General features: G+C 42.3%; 1 protein-coding gene across 7 annotated transcripts in view; it reads right to left on the bottom strand.

Moving 5' to 3' along the window:
• Positions 1-14,254, bottom strand: part of EVL (Enah/Vasp-like) — a 144,775-nt gene that overhangs the window by 41,502 nt on the left and 89,019 nt on the right. The window lies entirely within an intron of this gene.

A 14,254-nucleotide genomic window follows, 5' to 3' on the forward strand; every position in this document is an offset into this window, starting at 1 on the left:
TCACGCTGAGCTGACCTCAGCAGGACAGGAGAAAGAGTTTTATAGATAAGATACAATAAATAACCTTGAGACCAAGAAATGAAGAGCCCTGACTCCTTCTTCGACCGCCGGGCTGGGAAAAGAGACTTTAACTTATCTCGGGGTCACTCTGATAAGCTAGAGACCCCGAGAAACAAGGACACAAAGGACAAAAAAGCAAGGAAAGTGCCCCATCCTCCTGCTAGTCCTGTCAGCAGCTTGTCACTCCATCCCATAAAACCTGACACACACTTAACCAATGCTCTACACATACATGACCAAGCTTGCTTTACATGGTTCCATGGACTAAAGATCCCCACTTCTCCTGAAAGCACCACAAAATTCTGCTGGAGCCACAGCAGCTCTGCTGCCTGCTTGCTACAAAAATATAATATCCTAATAAACCAATTATCAAATCCAACTTGCCCCATTAAACTTGCAATATGCACTTGTTCTAAGATGGCACAACAAACCACCACCAATCCTCTTTGCTGAAATATACCATACCTTTGTCTGGATCTTCTCAGGAGAAAAAAAGAAGAGAAATAAGCATAAATCCCACACTTTACAACTGGAAAATAAAACAAAATATAGGTGCACTTGCACACCTGCCTTCTTGTATGCTGAAATTCATTTTTTAATGGCTCTATGAATCTCTTCATGTAGCTCAACTGCCAGAGAAATGTGGAGGTGACCAGACAGATCAGCTGAGTTAGCAAGAGGAGAAAGCCTCTCATGCAAGAAGCTTTAACTCAGGTCATTCAGAAGAAAAACTTTCATGCTATGATCATCTCACATCCTACCCTCACTCTTCAGTAGGAATAAATTGTATTTTATAAACATCTCAACAGACTGGGCATCCACCAAATGTGTAAATCATAGGTGACTGCACAAAGTCAGTGCATTGTGCCAAGGCCATGGAAGAGGAGCAGACCTGTGAGCAACTGAGATTCACACATGAATAAAAAAATTGAAATTTTATTTCTGGCCACAGTGCAACTACTCAGTATTAACGTTAACTAACTTCTTCTGGATGTACAAATATTTTATTCCACTGTGGTCTCTTCCAACCTTATCTAGTCTGTGGTTCTGTCCTTCTGTGATTCCCTCTTTAAATCCACCCAGTTAAAGTACTGATATCTGCTTTAGCAGCCATGTAGATGTCTAATTAATAATTATCATTACTACATTAAAAAAATAATAGCTTAAAGATATAAGCAGCAGAGGGCTACATGCAGTTATTTTTATTTTGAAGAAGTGGCACTGAAAAACCCAGACCAGCTGTTCAAGGCAGGGCCTGGTAGCACTGAGGGCTTTGTAAGCAGCATTATTCACATGATTTTTTTACTTCCAGTGAGTACTTGGGCTGATGGCAGCCCAAATCACCTCTTCCAAAAGATTTGAGCTGAGCCAGCTGGAATTTTATAAACTGGAATTTTATAAACTGGTATTTTATAAAAAGCTTCCTAAGGGGAAAGTGAAGAGAGACATTGACTTAAGCAGTCAGGCACAGTGTTCAAATGAGATGCTGGGGAAAAGCTGGCACCCAAACACAGAGCCAGCAAATCCCAGTGTGACCAGGGACATCCCATGGCATGAAGAACACTCTGGGTAAAGAGTGAGATCTCACCTCAAATCTGTCACAAAACTTCACATCTCCTGAGGCTGGTTTGCATCTCAGCTCACACAGCAGCAATGCACCAAGCTCCCCTGGACCACAAATCCAGGGCTCAGGTGCCAGCCTGAGGCAGGAGATGGCTTCACCCACAGCCATGTCACCCATCTCCCTGGCACCACAGTGTGAATCACACCTGTCTGCTGTCAAAGATTTGCTAAGCAGAGCTTGAAATACCAATGTGACACAAAACTTCTCAGTTTCAACTTTAAATACCACTTTGCAGGGGGTAGTACCTCTTGAAAGTCAGGAAAGTGCCCATGCCACACAGAGAATGGGCACAGGGGTATGGCAAAGAGTGTGGCGTCCCACAGGAGCAGCTACACCAAAACCAGGACACAGAGGCTCTTCTGAACCTCTCACTCAGGTCAGATGTCATTTTCAGCAATACTTTGTTAGCTGGTGAGATGTGAAAGGTTTATTAAGTCTTTACTCATTTTAGCAAAGCAGTTCTGAGGTGTGGAGATGTCTCTGAACAGCAGGATGGGCTGCTGGTGTCACTCCCTCACCTCTGACATCAGCTGGGCAGGTATTTACTTTTTACCTTTTAGGCCAAAGTAATACAGGTTCACATCACAAAGAGAGAGCAGAATGTAATGTGTAGTACTAAAAAATTGAAATAGAACCCTTTTAAACCTAGGGGCACCAGGGACACCAAATATTCACACCTTCTGTAGCAACATGACATATTATTAAAATGTTCTGTTAGAGACTAGCACTACTTTGTATTTAATAACTGGCTTGCTTTTTTCACCGTATTCTAATACATAAATACAAAGGCACCTGCTGAGCAGCTTTTGTCAAAACTTGTTTGCTTTTGGAGGTGATCCCTTAAAAGAAATTTTTAAAATGGACCATCTTTTGCAATCTTGGCATGAACAATTCTGTAGAAGTTTATATATATATATTTGATATTATATTACATTGTATTCTATTATATTATATATATTTATATACATTATATAGGCATATATTACATATTATATTATATTATATTATATTATATTATATTATATTATATTATATTATATTATATTATATTATATTATATTATATATAATTCCAGATATATGCTAGGCTACACTGGAAAAGAATAATTATGATAAGGTTTCTTCTCTGTATGTTCAGGCTTACCAGCTCACTGTTACTTTCCCTCAACATCTGGTGAAGACTCCCTTGCTACATCCCTGTCACAAATACTGGTGGCAGCAGCACATCTCCTCCCAGGATCAAATATATATATATAGCAAGGGTAGGAGATCAGGCAAGAGCAATTCAGTGGAAGAACTGAGCCATGGAATACCTTTAAGACAGTTGTTCTATTTTTAATCAATCATCTTAGCTGAGATGAAAAACTGTGAAAGCAGCCATGAATAACACCTCAAGGAAATTTGGGGGAACAGACTCACAATATTATGAGAAAGTGATACACTGACACTTTAAATAGAGATGTTATGAAGTAGCAGGGTCACAGCAGTCACTTACTATCATCAGTCACAACCAAAACAGCCCTGACCGTGTTCATAAATCCTACAGTAACTCACATTTGGTGATAGGGGAGCATTTTATCTCCTTCTCTAACTAGCACATTTTCCTGGTGAGAGCTAACCTCTCACTGAAATACCATGAAGCCCATTTCACACCATCAGCACATCCCATTGCCCTCTGGCTGAACATTATTTTCATATTTTTATAATTCTTCTCGATGGGATGTCCAACAACTGAAAATCCACTTCCTTCACAGAAATTTTCTTTCCTTACCAAAGTACTGCATGAAATAGCTTTTCCCTCAAAATGCTTCCTCAGAGAATCATCCTGCAGAAGAGGAGGAGGCTGAACTGGGCACAGAGCAGGAGTGGGTCTCAATCCTGCAAAGCAGCTCCTGTACCTGGCACTGAGCACTCAGGGCTCTCAGTTAATGCTGGGATGGGACGCCTGGAGCATCCACAGCCCCAGCATGGGAAGTGTTCAAGTCAGGCTGAATGGTGCTTGAGGAAACAGAGCTAGGGAAAGGTCACAGAGTCACAGAACCATTTAGGTTGGAAAAGACCCTGCTGTGGCTTCAGTTGGGATAATTCTCTCCATAGTAGCTGGTGAAGTGCTGTGTTTTGGATTCAGTATGAGCATAATGTGGCTAACACAGGTGTTTTGGGTGCTGCTGAGCAGTGCTCACTCTAAGTCAAGGACTTTCCAGTTCTCTGTCCTCTGCCAGCGAGGAGATGCACAAGAAGCCAGGAGGGAGCACAGCCAGGCCAGCTGATCCAGACTGGCCAGAGGGATATTCCTCTGCAGCATAGTGCATTGTGATCAGTACATAAACAGCTGGAATTTGGACTGGGAGGGGCTGACTGCTGCTGGGGGATGATTTCCCAAAGTCCCTTCACACCCAAGCTGTGATTCTATGAATAAAATCAGTGTATGTGTATGTTTGTATATTGTGTTGGTGTTCTGTAGATTTTTAGGAAGAAATACACCAACGTTTTCTGCACTCCTGGTGTGGGTGCTCACTTTGCAGAAGGCTGCTGTGCTGCTTCCAGCTGCAGTCCAGGTAACTTTCTCCCCAGCAGTTAGTAGGGGGCTGTATTTCAGATTTGTGCTGGAAATGGTGTTGATAACACAGGAATGTTTTAGCTCCTGCTGAGCAGTGCTCACACAAAGCCTCTCACCCCAGCAGTGAGCAGGCTGGGGGTGACCAGGGAGCTGGGGGGGGACACAGCTGACCCAAGGGGTGTTCCACACCTCCTGGTGTCATACCCACCAACAAAACCAGGGGCAGGTTGGCCAGGGGCTGCTGCTGGAGCACTGGGGGGCATCACCCCACTGTTTTAATTTTTATCACTCTTTATTTAGTTTTATTTATCTCTCTGTTTCATATTTCCCTTCATTACCTATTTATTTTTTGGAGAGACAGCTCTGATGGTGACTGCAGTGATGGGGTGGCATGGGAAGCTGGATCCACACACATCCCTGAGACAGGGGACATGAAGCACCATTCCCTGAGGAAACCAGTGACATTAAAGGACAGGCAGCTCTGTCTTTATTCTGTCTTTATTCAAACTTTATTCCCTATGGAGTCAGAATGACCTTTAATTTCTTTGAAATAAAAATCTGTGCAAATATGGTGACTAATTTGCACACACAATGTGATATCTATTTATATATCCATTCCAAATACGAAAGGATATTAATGTATTGGAGTGGGCACTTCCATCTGATAAGATAAAACTTCACTGCAATTCAGCACAGAAATCCATCAGAAAATCTCATAACTCTCAAAACTGCTATCTGTGTTTAATTCACACAGGGCACGGCATAAAGCCTTAATGTGCCATGCAAATGAACATAAATCCCTGCATAATACTCTCTCTACACAATCATCATTGTAAATGTGCCCTCATCTTTACCACCCCAAAATAAAGATCTAATCTGACAGGACAAAGCCCTGCTGATAACTTCTGGGAGTCAGTTAATGAAAGACTTTAATGAAAGTCAGGGTCATGACCAAGGGCTCCTTTCCCTCTGCAAGGCATTTCAAGCCCACAAGGTGCAGCTGTTACCTCTCTTCTAGAGACAGTTTCATGCCAAGGATTCCTGGCCATCAGACTGGCCACAGTCCTCTAATTTTGAGGATTTAATTCTTATCCCATGTCCTACATGCCCTGTACATGCAGCCCTATTAAAACACCACCTGATCGGTTCCCAAAGCATCTCCTTTCAGAACTGTGTCTCCTGTGAAAATAAACCATCCCAAAGCAGCTGGTTTGGAGTGGGGAGGACTTTGTTGTTGTTCTTGTTGGTTTGGTTTAGTTTTTGTTTGGTTGGTTTGTTTGGGTTTTTTTTGTTTTGTTTTGGGGTTTCCTTTGTGCTGTGCACAAAGAAGCCAGCACAGACATTATGCTTCACCCTATTAGCAGGTCAGATTTTGGGTTTGCTCTTTTTTGAATTATAAGTCATTGATAACATGACCAGATCACTTAAGTAAAAGCTCTGGAAGACCAACCACTGCTGACAGGGAGAAAAAAAAGATTCATTTAAATTTGCCCCAGCCAATCTCCGCTGTTGATAAACCCATTGCAGAGGACAAACCCTGAACAATTTGGGCCATGGAGGAAGGAGCCCCAGAGACAACCAGAGCTCATCCTTGAGTGCTCTCATACCAACAGGAACTCATAGGAGGGGAAAACAAGTTTCAGCTGAAAAAATGAAAGAAGCTAAGATTTAACTGTAACTTCTGTAGGCACTGAGCTCAGTGAGAAGACTGAAATGTGGTGATGAAAGCCCATTGAAAAACATTTAAAAATCTCCAAGCAATATTAAACTGGAAGAAATAAAACCACCTAATTTAAAGGCACATATGTGTAAAAGACATAATCACTTTCTGAGTGTTGTAGAACAATTAAAATGAAACCCCAAAATCAGCTGATTAGCACAAGAGATACTTTCAGAATCATGTGATATGGCAAAACCCCCAAACATTCTACTGTAACTATTCCTCATGTAATACGAGAAAATACCAGTGTAATTTATGTAGTGTGAAAGCTGACAATATGTTCTGCAGTTTTGTTTAAATAGCTAATGTTCTCACATTAGCTGCAAATTAATTTTGACACTAAAAATAAATGTAATAAAAATAATGTGAAATCAAATAATTCAAGATGCTGCTGACCAGGATTCATTGCTGCCTTACTGTTCCTAGTGCAGCCATGAAAAATAAACTTTTGGTAGAATTTTGGGGCTCAATGTTAAAATTCAGTTTAAAAACAATGTTTGAACTTGCACAGAAATGTATGGAGGTTTGATTCTCATTTTTAAAAAAATCTTCCTTTTCTTTAAAAATATCACAATGTTTCCTCTCATCTTTAAAAATAAAATGTGTCTTTTTAGTTTTGTAATTTGCCATGAATTTGAGCTTCAAAATGGAAACACAAAAGAATGTTTAGCTTGAATTTCTCTTTATTTTGGATCAGAAAGCTAGGGCTTTCTCATTGCCTTCAAAATAACCAAATATGGTAATTTACATTGTGTGCATTTGAAAACCAAAAGTGAAGCAAAATGTAATTTCAGAACACAAAATACATACTTCATCTTTTAAGGAAGGTTGAAAGTTCAATTTTGATTTTAGTAAAATAAAAACTACAACCGAATGTAACCCATTTCTGGGGAAAAAAATTTGGTTCCCATTAAGAGAACCTTGACAACCCTTGGTGCAGACCTCTCAGCGAGCTCCCCAGGCTGGAGGCACTTTAGAGGAAAAGTCCAGTTGGTGTGTCTGGTCTGAAATTTAACTTGAGAAGCTGCAGAGGCACTCCAGGGGATGGAGCCATGGCAGTGGAATGTGTGAGCAGTCCTGCCTGCAGAGCAGAGCAGCTCCTGCCCCCTCAGCCCCACTGATGCCCCCAGCCCTGTCACAGACATCTTTTCACAAAAATCCTTTCTTTAGGATTTTTCCCCCTTCTGGGAAGCTGAGGCCCCAGAAGGCGAATGTAAACCATGGTTATCTGCTGCTGTGGAATGCAACAGGTGCACCTGTGATGGGCCCATGTTGCTTGTGTACAATTAAGGGCTGTACAATTAAGACTGAGCTCTCTCTGGGACAGAATCAGAGAGAGCTCCTTTGTTTATACATTCCTATTCTATTCTTAGCATAGCAAGCTTCTGAACTTTTCTCTCTATTCCTTTTAGTATAGTCTTAATGTAATATATATAATAAAATTAATAAATCCAGCCTTCTGATCATGGAGTCAAGATTCTTGTCTATCTCTCCACTCCTGCAACCCTTGCAAGCCTGGTGACATCGCCCCGACCTCTGCAGCCCCACCAGGACACAGCTCTGCACACTGAGGTTTCTGCAATGGTTTTTCACTGTAGAATGGCTTCCCTGTGTGTTACAGCCTGCTGACCAAAGCTCCTGCCTCCAGCTCACTTTGGGGGCTGTCTGCCTCTACAGTGTTCTGCACCATTTGCAGCGTCAGGGAAAACATTATTTAAAAATACGGCGGTGCTGAAAGACCTGACTGCAATGTAATGTGGTGCAAGACAAGAAGTACATTCAGGATGACCCTTGTTGGGCAATTTCTGGACGCACCAGTAAACTCTGACAAGCAGAAAGAGGTGATTTGGGGGTGCACTCACAGGCTGATGAGATAATGTAAAGCCAGCCAGGGGCAATCTCGCCTGTAAGAAAATCATTGCAATAGCTTTAAAAAACCCATAGTTACTCTGTGCTCTCACAGGAATGTTACAGCACAGACCAAAAAAAACCAAAAGAAATCAAATGCCAGCTCATCTGAAGAGCCAAATATCTATTTTCAAGCTTTAGCTCTGAAGCTGAAATATCATATTTAGAGTAATCAGAAAGGTCAGAGAGATGAGAAATAAAACAATCAGCAGGAAGCATAAGGCACATTTCCCTTTGCATCCTCACCTCTCTTACACTTTTCAAATCTCTCTTCCTTCCACAAACTAGGGATAAATTACTCATTTATCTGAGTCAGGAGTTTTCCTGCTGACTCTGCCAGAACCAAGCTTTCTCTTGGTGCCTTCTGCCTCCACTGCAGATCCAGAAACTTGTCCACACTCTTGGTCCATGCATCTCCAGTGCCTCTGGCTCCCTGCATCCCTCACCTCTCCATCCCTGATCCTCTGGTGCCCCTCCTGCTGCACTGTGCATGGTAATTCTTGCCAGCTTTTGCATTAGATGTGCCACCCTTGTAGGTCATCACCAGCACTTAGTGCTTTGGCAGGCTCCAGAGGACACTGAAAGGCTCTTTTTTCTTGTCCAAGTTCAGTTAGCCCTGCTGTTTTGCTGATTCAAAGTGTTTTCTTTTGCATTTAGCAAGGATCCTGTAAGATCTGCTGGCAAAGCATGTTGAGAAGTGAAACTGCAATGTGTGTGTTTGTAAATGATGCAGGGGAACCTGGGGACCCAGATTAAAATGTGCAGAGTCATTTCTATTATGAATGCCAACGGTAAGCCAAAAAAAGAAAAAGCAAATACTCCATAATCTAAAATGCCTTAGAAGGGACATCCATTAAATCGCAGGACAGTCCATATTCAGATGGATTTCTGACAATGGATTTCTGATCCAACCTTCTGAACGTCCCCCTGCTCCTGTCTGCAAAGCACGGGAGCAGCACACAGGTGCCTGCAGCCCTGCCCCTCAGCCTGCCACGCTGCAGGCAATGCACCATTTCTTGCCAAGAACGAGCAATGCACACCTAGCAAGTTCAAGAAGGCAAAAGAGGTGATAACCTCAGCGACTCTGACCCCACGTTTATTTTTAAAGGTGTGAAAAAAGCCAAAATACTCTTCGGTTCGCCTCTCCCAGCGTGCTGGACGGCAGAGCTGATGCTCACACGCTGCCCAGGCGCTGCTCGAACCAGCAGAGGGAGTCCCTGGAAACCAGCACTGGAGGAAGCAGGGTTAAAATTCATGTTTTCTACTCAGATCTCCGGAATACTAATCAAGACCAACAGATAAAGCAATCCATGCAAATCTGATTGACGGTGATTGCTTGGCAGGGTTTGGCTTTTTTTTGTCAGCAGAGGTGGAGCAGAATTTCAAAGGCGCCATCAGGACCTGAATCACGCTGTGCGCTCCTCAGCTGTGCAGCTGAGCACGTACAAGGGCAAGGGCTGGATGCTTGGAGGACTAAAATCACCTCTTAGGAGATGATTTCCTCCCTGAGCTGCAGGAGGACAGCTCCACATTGCTCCATTCTATCTCTCAGTTTGCTCCCTGCTGTGTGGCAGGGACTGTGCAGCCACCAGCCAGCAGCACAAGACTGCAGCCACTCACCTCCCTGCCCCAAAATGTGCAATTATTGTAAACTAGCTGCCTAGCATTTAAATGGCTGCAGTTCAGTTAAATGAATCCCATTTTCAGCTGTGTTGCTCCACTGGAATTAACAGAAGTCATTGCCACAGGGCTCTGAGATTCTGCTTGCAGAAGGCAACACCACCCAGAGCTTCCCACTCCCCGACTCGGTGAAAAATAAGATGCTGGATGGCCACAGAGAGTCACCTAAGAAGGCCACGGCAGACTTTGTGTGAGCTGCCCAGGGATTACCAGCCAGCAGGAGAAGCTGCTGGACATGCTCTGCAGGCAGCAGCATATGGGGATTCACTGGAATTAAGCAGACTTTCCCTCAGCTGAGCCTGCTGCCCGAGAGGGCTCTGCCCCACCTCCCCAGCTGCACCACTGGCTGTCCCTGCACAGTCCCCTGGTCCTAACACTGCTTTGACCACAAACACCTTTCTAATGAGTGCTGTTTGCACACTGAACTATCACATAATGGCAGCATAGTTTAAAAAAGAAATTCAAAATACTACCAATTTTATCAGTGAAAAATCCTCTTAGCCCAGCAACTTATTCCTGACTTCAACCTATATATATGTGAAATATCTTCCTAAAAAAATATTAATATCTTCCTAAAAAAATGTGAATATCTTCCTAAAATTCCTCTTAGCCCAGCAACTTATTCCTGACTTCAATCTAATATATGTGTGAATATCTTCCCAAATTCACTTCTGGTATAAAATAAAAAAAGATTGCATGCAAAAAGCCCATCTGTTTGCAGAGCTCAGGCAGGCAGAAAAGTGAAAATCTGATGTGCACTGCTCATGTGAACACACATATGGACATGCACAACACACATGTGTTCCTGGGAGTTCTCACTGACTGTCCCAAGGAAATCCACAGAGCACCACTAAAAATACACCTTATGAACATTAGTTTTCAGGTCCCTAATTTATTATTGTTAAACCAGAGGTTTCATTATCATTCTAGTTACTAATTAATTACATCATAATTAGAAATCATTCTTTCATTAATAAGAAAGTAAGAAGATGATAATAAAATTGTCAGCGACCAAAGACAGGTTCTTAGCATCAATTCTGTGCAGCCAGTGATGAGAAAGAGAGGGAGAATGGGATGAATTTTGCCTTTAGGGACACCTAATACATAACTGACTGTACCAAGAGCCTCTGTTACTGTTTCTTGGCCACACAGAGATCCCAGCTCAGGTACAAAACCCAGTGCTACAGATGCAGATAGTGAAAAATATACTTCCATTGACAGGAAAATCACGGTCACACATTACTGACTGCTAGGAGTGGGATCACAGCTAGGGGAGTTACTGTGCAGAGACAAACTATTATAGAGTTTGGCTCTTAGCTGAGAATACAGAAAATTTATTAAATAAAAAGAAGCAAAGGGCTGGATGGAGCTTTGAGCAACTTGATCTAGAGGAAATTGTCCCTGCCTATGGCAGGGGGCTGGAACTAGGTGACCTTTAAGGTCCTTTCCAACCCAAACAATTCTATAAATGGTCTCCAAATGAACACTTGCCAAAATCTGGCCCATACTGCTTGCACATAAATTAATGGACTTGTTAGATTTTGATAATTATTTTTTTTCTTAAGATAATATATTCTTCTGCCACTGACTATACTCTAGTAAAAAAGCCACAGTGAATCTTCTATCACTGAGCTCTGGGAGCTTCTCCAGTTTGCAGCACACTCAGAAAAACAGGGGTTGGAAGGCAATGGTGCAAGGGAATCTTGCTAGCACAAGTCGACGTGTGCAAGTCTCTCTTAAATCTCTCAGCAGTTTTGTTTCCCACACACAGTTTCCTTCCTGAAGTGGTTTTGATTTAGTGCAGAGGAGTTCAGCACAGCAAAAAGCATCAGCAAGTGACTCAAGAGCCTTTAGGTATATAATGCTTTTCAAAGAGCAGGGGCACCTTTTGTTGCTGCAGCTCTGGCTCTGAGCAGGGTTCAATGGAGTCCTGCAGGAAAGAAAGGGCTGAGAGGCACAGGCAGCGTGTCATGGGTCTGTATTTGCATGACACTGTGAGAAAACTTTCTGCTCTGGATCCCTACCATCCGGGGGACTGAAAAACTGAGCTGAAAAAATGCCTGCTTCTATAGAGCAGAATAATTAAATAACGCTTTGATACTTCCTGACAGATGAATAATGGCAATGAAATTTACAGTTCTAGCATTGAAAGAAGTCTGTAATCCCAGTTTATATATTCACCAGCCAATCAATTCACCTCCTGGGCTCCAGTCAGCTGGAGCCAAGCTAATACAAAAGATTAACCAGTTTTACTCACTCCTTCTCCTGGCTGGGCCAACTTCTTCCAGTTCTGTCTTTAAACATGTTTCTCTTAATGTGAAATGTACCCAGATTCCTAGAAGTTGGTCAGAGCCTAATGCTAATCATGCAAGAGTTGTGGGTTCCATGCCTGTATGGGCATTCACTTCAGAGTTGGACTTGGTGATCCTTGTGAGTCCTTTCCAACTCAGTCCTTTCCACCTTTGATCCTGTGGAATGCCATATATCCAGTTAGGAAGCCCAGGTTAACCTGAGAAGAGGGCACCTGAGCAGTCTGGCAGGCAGGGGAAGCCTGCAAGCAAGTGCCTATTATTCCAGGAGAAGTTTGGTTATTTTGGAAAGTTGGGCAGAGGGCTTGTACTGGGACTGTCATCCTCCCCCAGCACAGGAAGAAGAAGTTTTGGGAATTAAACACAATGCATGGTCCTGTGGCTGAGCTGGTATTTTACAGCTGGGGACACAAGGGACTCCTGCCCTCACAGCCTTTCACTGGCTGCTGCAGGAAAATAAATTCCCACCTGGTTTGCTGGGTAACAGCTCATCCCTGTCCAACTGGCAAAGGAAGGAATTTATTTCTAGAGTAAGCAATATTCTAAAAGATTCTGTATGTCACGTGGACTTTTCTGGAACGGTTTCAGTGAGAAAGCAATGCAGCAGATGAAAGGAAAAAGCTCATCATCTTATTTGAATTTTCCCTCCCTCTTCATTGACTTACAAAGCACAACAATTTAGATCAGAAACCCCCCTATCTGCAGAACATTTCTGAGTGACTAAAGCTGATACTGAAACTGGTGTAGGCATGAGTCTGGAAACATTGTGAAATTTATTTCTCTAAGCCTTTTTCTGGTGTTTTTGAAAGATGTCAGTCAGAAAACAGTTATTACCCTGGGAAAACTTTTGTGTTTTTAAGAAGCAGATATTTTTTATTTTTCACATGTACCCAATTAACCACTGCCTGCAGGCTGCTAGTTTGGCTAGCCCAAGGTGTCTGACCACATGGATTATATTTACACCAGTGAGTCCAAAAGTTTGTTGTTTACAAGTTCTGTATGCCTAGATTATAAATAGGAACAATGTCTGGAATGACTTGATTCAAAGACTTGCAGCAGAATGCATGCTTATGGTTCTGCAATGTCTGTGCCAGCTGAAGTTACACACATCCTTAAGTGTTATTAGCACTGTGAAAAATTACATTTGCACAGAGTAAACCATCTCAGGGCTTTATAATCTGCACCAACACACCTGATAGTGTGGGAAATGAGTCCACAGTGCAGCATGCAAAGCACCTTGCACGGAGCACAGATCTCTTTAGCCCAGCACAGTTTTGGAACCAGCTGGCTGCAAGTGGGCATTGTGTTCTGTGGTGGGTCCCTTTCATTATTGATGAGCTATTTTATGTATTATGCAGTGCTGTAATGAAGATGAAGTATTTTGTCTTCCCACACTGTGTCCTCTGTGGTGCTGGGAAGTCTTGGGGCAATATTATCAAATAAAACAGACACTGCTTTGTAGAAGATGACTAAATTTCCCAGAAGTTATACTTTAGTGCCACTGAAAAACTGAGGGATGCAAGACTAGCTGTCAAAATGCTAATGAAAAAATACTGAGCTCGATATAATATTAGAAAAAAATATAAAAAACCTTGTGTACACTTTTGTCTGAAATCCAGTGCACCATAATCTTCACACACATCCTTCACTGACAGAAACCTTGCAAATACTTAGGGCATCTAACTAGGAGAGAGAATGTATGGTACATTCTGCCAGTTTATCTCCTATTTGATGAATCAAAGCTTTATTCTTTTATTTCTCCAAAGTGTTTTTCAAGGAACTTCCTCCCAGCAATGGAGACATGCCATCACTTCTGAAAGGATAAGAGCAGAATGACTGAAGGAATGGAAAAAGATATCAAGCTCCCAAGAACTTAATAAAATCAAGGAAAAATAATCCACAGTGGTGGAAAAGGCAACAGATCTAACCAGAGGAAGAGGAGTGAGGAACAATCCTTCTACCAAAACATCCTCCCTGCAGAGGCAAGGCAGGGTCTGAAGCTGAAGGCACAGGGCTGAACTCTGCACCCTCCATGACCTATGTCTGTATTGTGTGGTCTGTAAGACACTTAGAACAAGAAAATGGCCTTCTTACAAGGCATAAATAAAGAAATAAATCACTATTAATCTTCTTCAAACCTCTCTCCTGTTTCAAGCTTTCGTCCAAAGTCTCTGTTCTTAGTCAGATAAGGCAGCTGACCTCTAACTATGATTAACTCTGCACAAGGCATTTCAGCATGTGGTGTTTACATTTAGAAATGGAGTTTTCATACATTGTAAGTCAACAATAACTATCTAAGTCCCCAGGGCACAGACATCAAAAGAAAAGCAGAAGTTCACAGTACATTATATTCACTATGTCACAGGCAGCATTTACCAGCAGCACAAATCAGAG

This window comes from Melospiza melodia, chromosome 6 (assembly GCF_035770615.1).
Source record: "Melospiza melodia melodia isolate bMelMel2 chromosome 6, bMelMel2.pri, whole genome shotgun sequence".
In the NCBI taxonomy this organism is placed as follows: Eukaryota; Metazoa; Chordata; class Aves; order Passeriformes; family Passerellidae; genus Melospiza; species Melospiza melodia.